Raw genomic sequence first — 6,000 nt, forward strand, 5'->3', positions numbered from 1 at the left:
CAGTGAAGAGAAGGTGACCTTCCCACTGCAAACAGTCTCACCTCCTTCCCAGAAGGCATCGCCATTAACAATTTCTTGTATTCCAGAAATTTTCCATGCATACACACACACCCACACACACATCCTATTGCACATGCATGTTCTTTTTTAATAAGAATACAGGATACGTGGGTATATATACATGCATCATATTTATTTTATCAAAAATGGGAGCCTGATATTTTTTATCTTGCATTTTTTTACTTATATCTTGAAGAGCTTTCTACAACAATACGTGTTTTACATTCTTTGTAACATCTGCATAGTGTTTCACTATTTGAATATAACTTAATTCACTTAGCCAGGCTACATTTAATAGACATTTAGGGCATTTCCAGTCTTCTGCTGTTGAAATAATGCTGCAGTGAACATCCTTGCAGGTATCTTTAACATGTGTGAGAAAATATTTGTAGGATAAGTTCCTGGTGGTGTGATTATCAGATCCTGGGGATATGTATTTAATTAATTTATTTTAATTTTTTATTTTGAATAGGAAATACACTTACATGGTTCAAAAATTAAAATACTATGACAAAATAAATATTGGAAAGTCTCACCTCTCTTCCTGTCTCTCATCATTATACTTCCTTCACCATCTCTAAGTAAAGACTTCATTAGTTTCTTGTGAATCCTTCCAGACTATTCTTTGTTCAGATGCAAGAAAATGCAAATATTCTCATCTCCTTCATTCTTACCCCAAGAGTACATATTATAGGGGCCGCCCGGTGGCAGAGCGGTTAAGTGCGCGTGCTCCTCTGCGGTGGCCCAGGGTTCTCAGGTTCGGATCTCGGGCGCGCTCCGACGCACCACTTGTCAAGCCATGCTGTGGCGGCATCCCATGTAAAGTAGAGGAAGATGGGCACGGATGTTAGCCCAGGGCCGCTCTTCCTCAAGAAAAAAGCAGAGGATGGGCATCCGATGTTAGCTCAGTGCTAGTCCTCCTCACAAAAAAAAAAAAAAGTACATATTATGTATGTTGTTCTACATCAGACATTTTTTACTTAAGATCCTACAGATCTTTCCATATAAATACATATGGCTCATCTTCATTTTTTCACAGCTGCTTACTACTCCACAGTGTAGATATTTCATAACTTAATTAGTCCCCTTTTGATGGACACTAAAGTTATTTCCAAATTTTTGCTATGGCAAACAATGCTGTTGTTAATAAATGAGTACATACTTCATTTTACACTCATATTAATAGATGTAGGAAAATACATATAACATGCTACCATTTGTGTAAAAAATTAAGGGAAAATAGAATTATGTATCTGTATTGGCTAGCAAATTTGTAATAATTCCTCAGAAGGATAAAACAAAAAACTAATAATAATGTTCCTTGCTGGGAAGGCTGGAAACTGAATGGAGGGGAACAAGGTAGGAAGAAAATTTTTCTCTGTACACCTTTTTATGTTTTATTGTTTGAATCCTGTGAATGTGCTACAGCGCTGCACACCTATTTTGAAAATTATGGAATATGTGTCAAAATCCGTTTATGACAGGTTCAGATGAACTCATAGGGATAAAATTTTAAATAGATACATTTTTAAATAGGCTGTCAGGGCATCTTTAGGCTCTTGAAGGAAAGTTATAAATGGCCACAATGCTTCTCTTCCAAATTCATCCCTTGATGCTCTACCTGGCTTGTAGCACAATCATCAGCATCAATTTTCATGAATTTTCTCCCCAGGTGGTTAATTTAATATTTCTCACATTGTCCCCTTTTCCTGAAACTCTAGGAACATTAAAAATACCAGTTCACAGACTCTTCCTATGGAATTCAATTAAGAAATGTAATCGACAGAAAATACCTCACATCATACATAGATCCAACATCAGGTGAAGAGACAAGGTAAGGCTGTGGAGAATCCCTGGGCAGCCTTGGTTGGCAAAGCCCTGTTCTCGGGCCCATGTGTGAAATGGAACCACACACTGCTTTGTGCTTCCAGCTCCACATTTCCTCCAGGGTGAATCCTCTGAAGCTGCTCTCACTTCATTCCTCTTCTCTCAACTGCTACTTATGGGAACACCCAACAGTCTCCCACCACTTGGACCTTCTGGAAATTTTAGGACCACATACTATATTCTGGTGCTGCCTTGTTAGTGTTCCTTGAACCAACCTCCCTTTTCAAGCAGTCATGCTATGATCAGCGGGAGCCTTTGGGGGAATTCAATCCATTAAGTTTCACTGATCATTTTTCTCTCTTCTCCCCATCTTTGTTTCCCCTCCTCTCTCTTCTAAGAGAGCTTCCTGTGACGATTAGGTCCCAGTGGCTTCCCTGCCCCTCAGGCTTACAGCTCCCTTCTGTATTTGTATTACAGTTTTATTACATGTGAGTTGGTTATATACTACATCACATTATATTACATTATACCATATTTCTTTTTATAATTAGAACAAAAGGTTAAAAAGCCTTTGCTTCTTTTAGACAGTGAACCCAAAGTTGAAGTTACAATAGATCTAAGACTCCACAGCATTCCAGGTATTCGTATGATAAATATTAATATGAATAAATCATACAAATAATATGATAAATCATATGAATAGTAATTTTGCTTTTTCACATATTCATGTGAGGTGAGTTGAATTATGGCCCCCAAAAAGATATGTTGGAGTCTTAACCCCTGGTACCTGTGAATGTGACCTTATTGGAAAATAGAGTCTTTGCAGATGTAATCAGGTTAAGATCAAGTCATACTGGATAACGGTGGGCCCTAATCTAATATGACTGGCATCCTTATAAGAAGATGAAAATTTGAACACCGACAGACACGGAGGGAACACAGCCACGTGAAGACAGAGGCAGAGACTGGAGTTACCCTGCCACAAGCCAAGGCACACCTGGAGCCACCAGAAGCCGAAAGAGACAAGGATTCTCCCCTAAAGGCACTGGAAAAGCATAGCCCTGCCAACTGTTTGATTTTGGACTTCTGGCCTCCAGAACTGTAAGAGAATAGATTTCTGTTGTTTTAAGCCACACAGATTGTGATACTTTGTTACAGAAGCCCCAGGAAACTAATAAACCATGTAGTCGTTCATTTCTAAAAACGTCCTACATGTGCTCCTTTCTAAAAACGTCCTACATGTGCTCCTTCCATGATCTGTTTCCACATATTCCCAGTCAAAATGGAGTGTCATTCAAGCATCTTCAGAGAGGCTGTCTGCTGCATCAAAGGTGGGATGCCCTGAAGTCTGAGAGCAAGTGGCCTGTTCATGCCACCTCCCTGGCATCCCTGAGAGTCTCTGCCCTGAACGGGCACAGGTAATGTCCCGCCCGGGAATGCTCAGGAGATCAGAGGTCTGGCTCCATATCATTGTTCTGCACATAATCCCACGTCCAAAAGCCTTCCCAACTGTCTTGCCCTGGCTCCCGGCATTTGGAAAACGTCTTCCTTTGCTTCGCTCCACCTCGCCATTCAAGGAGTCACACGGGCTTTGTCCACCCCAAATGCCTTTGAGCTCTGCAGTGAGGAGAAAAGGGCAGAAAAGGCCCATTTTCAAAGCCATTTGCCTGGAGAACACCTGCAGGACTTATTTGGCAGCTTCCTCCTTTAGATTTCCTTTCAGGTGATCATGGATTTGGCAGTGGGGCACTTGGCTACTCCTCAAAGAACACAAATCAAAACGCCCCGTTCTCCTACCCCGTAATTATGTCGTCCGGTTACTCCCCTCGAGCCAGTGATGAAAGGAAATCTGCTGAGTGGGTGCTCAACAGGCGGTCCTAAAAGATTTAAATTGCCACTTGAAGCTGGGCTGCTGAAAGGGGTCTGTGCAGGTGTGACTTAGGCGGGCGAGGACAAGACACTCTTATTCAGGGTGGGGCTGCTCAGAGCACACCCAATGGTGGAGGGTTAGGCAAATGTCTTCCTGTGGTTCACCATTCATTGCTGACCCAGAGGCTGAGGCAAAAGCCTGGGCAGTGTCAGGACTGTGGGCTGCCCCCGGGAGAGGTGTTGAGGATTCTGCTTCCTCATGCCACGTGCTACCGTCTACAACCACAGACCAACCCGTTCAGGACCTATTCTGAGGAGACCCAGAAAAGTCCTTTACAGCAGTCTCAGAACATTAAAAGGCTCTGCTCATGTGAGATTTAACCTTTCAGATCCTATTCTAGCCAATTGGTGCCACTCTTTAGCATCCATCTTCAGTTATGTTCCCCTACTTTCATCCCATGGAAATTTTCTGAAGAAGTGCCTGTGCCATATTGGTTACTTTAGATGGGGAGCTCTGCTTCCTCATAAAGCTCATGTTTTTATTATGTTTTCAGAATTTTTAGGGCCTCCCATTCCTCCTGGGCCATCTCCACACTTGAAGGTTCTCGACATGGCATCATATTTATTTTTCTCTGAATTTCTTGAATATATCTTCCTAAAGTCTACTACAGGCATCCTAAAAGGCACAGTGTTCCCCTAGCTTTTAGCAACTCTTGAATGAGAGGGACACTTTCTCCATGGGTTTCCATGGCTTTCATTTCATCAACCTTCCTTCTGTTTGAAATTAGATTCAGAGGATGTCCAGAGAGTTGCTCTCCCCCATCTTTTCACCTTTTGTGTCAGATTTGTATCCACAATGGAGAAGTGTCTTCCACACGCTTCCACTTTGGGGACTGACTATGCCCCACCCTTTCGATCACATCTGTTTCCCTGGGAACAAAGTGATCTTCAGGTATCTCTGATAAACAGTCAGTTATCTCTGTTGACATCAGGGGTACAACGTGACTAAAATATTTAGAGGAGGGTAATCCTTGAGTTAGGGGCTGGGCAGGAGTGGAGTGAGGAGTCTCTCAATTAGATTTCTCAACTGAATTACTGTTTTTTTTTTTACCCTTAGTGAAAAAGTTGGGATTTTTAAAAACTTATTTCAGGAGGTACACCGCATTTTTCATGTACTTTTGACAGTTGATCACATTTTGGACAGTTGCAAATCCTTATTAATCTCTGGAGAGACAAAAGAATAAGAGGTACATGACCTGCAATATGTCCCCTCTCCCAAATATTGTGGTTGCCATAGTTCAGCCTTAAATCACATTCCTCATACATGAGGCCGTCTTGTCTTTCTTAGTTATTGGGCATTGGGATCCACATGTATTAGAAAAAATAGTCTAACTGCTATAATCAATAATTGCCAAAAATCAGTGCTTAATGTAATACAAGATTAATTTCTCATTCAAGTCACAGCCCAGCTGGAGTGACTGAGTCCTGCGTGGTCTCATGACTATTGCCTTCTCCTTTGCCAGAGACTCAATGTCTCAGTCTTCCTTGCACTAGGGGTCTCTAGATTCTGGCCAACAAGTGAGAAGGTGAGTCTTTGGGGCTGCCTAGGAGAATGGTCTTTCATGATAAAAGGAAAGCATTTTTCTACTGCCTCCTTCCAAGTCCTGCTGGGGATCTGGTGTCAGCACACAAGACATTTTTGCCAGATAATTTCAACTCTAGACTGTCTCCTGCTTCCAGGCTCTCTTCTCCCACTCCTGCTTTTACATTGCAGTCAGTTATCTTATAAAAACACCAGTCTGATCATATCACTTCTTTCTGTAAAAAAGCCTGGCTTCCCGTGCCTGTAGGATACCTCCAAATGCCTACATTCAAGGATAAGGCATCATCCGTGAAAAATATGCCTGGTTCTGTGGCAGCCATCTATTGACATGTGGCCAATAAGCACGTGGATGAAAAGCCAACATGCTGAGGAATAGTCAAGCAGAGGGATGGAAGGAGCCTAGGCTCCTGGAGCATCGCTGAGCTCCTGAGCCAGTTCTACACCCTCTCATTATGGACCTCCAGACTCCTTATTATGGGAGATAATTAAGTCTCCTCTTTTGGTTGTTGTTATTTGCTGAGTTAGACCCTTCAATGTCTGGTCCCCATCTCACTAGTTAGCCTCACTTTCCTCCCTTCATCACAATGCATCTTGCCCTCCAGCCACTACTTGAACATTCTCAGGCCTTTTCTCTTTATTTT

Source organism: Diceros bicornis, chromosome 14 (assembly GCF_020826845.1).
Source record: "Diceros bicornis minor isolate mBicDic1 chromosome 14, mDicBic1.mat.cur, whole genome shotgun sequence".
Classification (NCBI taxonomy): domain Eukaryota; kingdom Metazoa; phylum Chordata; class Mammalia; order Perissodactyla; family Rhinocerotidae; genus Diceros; species Diceros bicornis.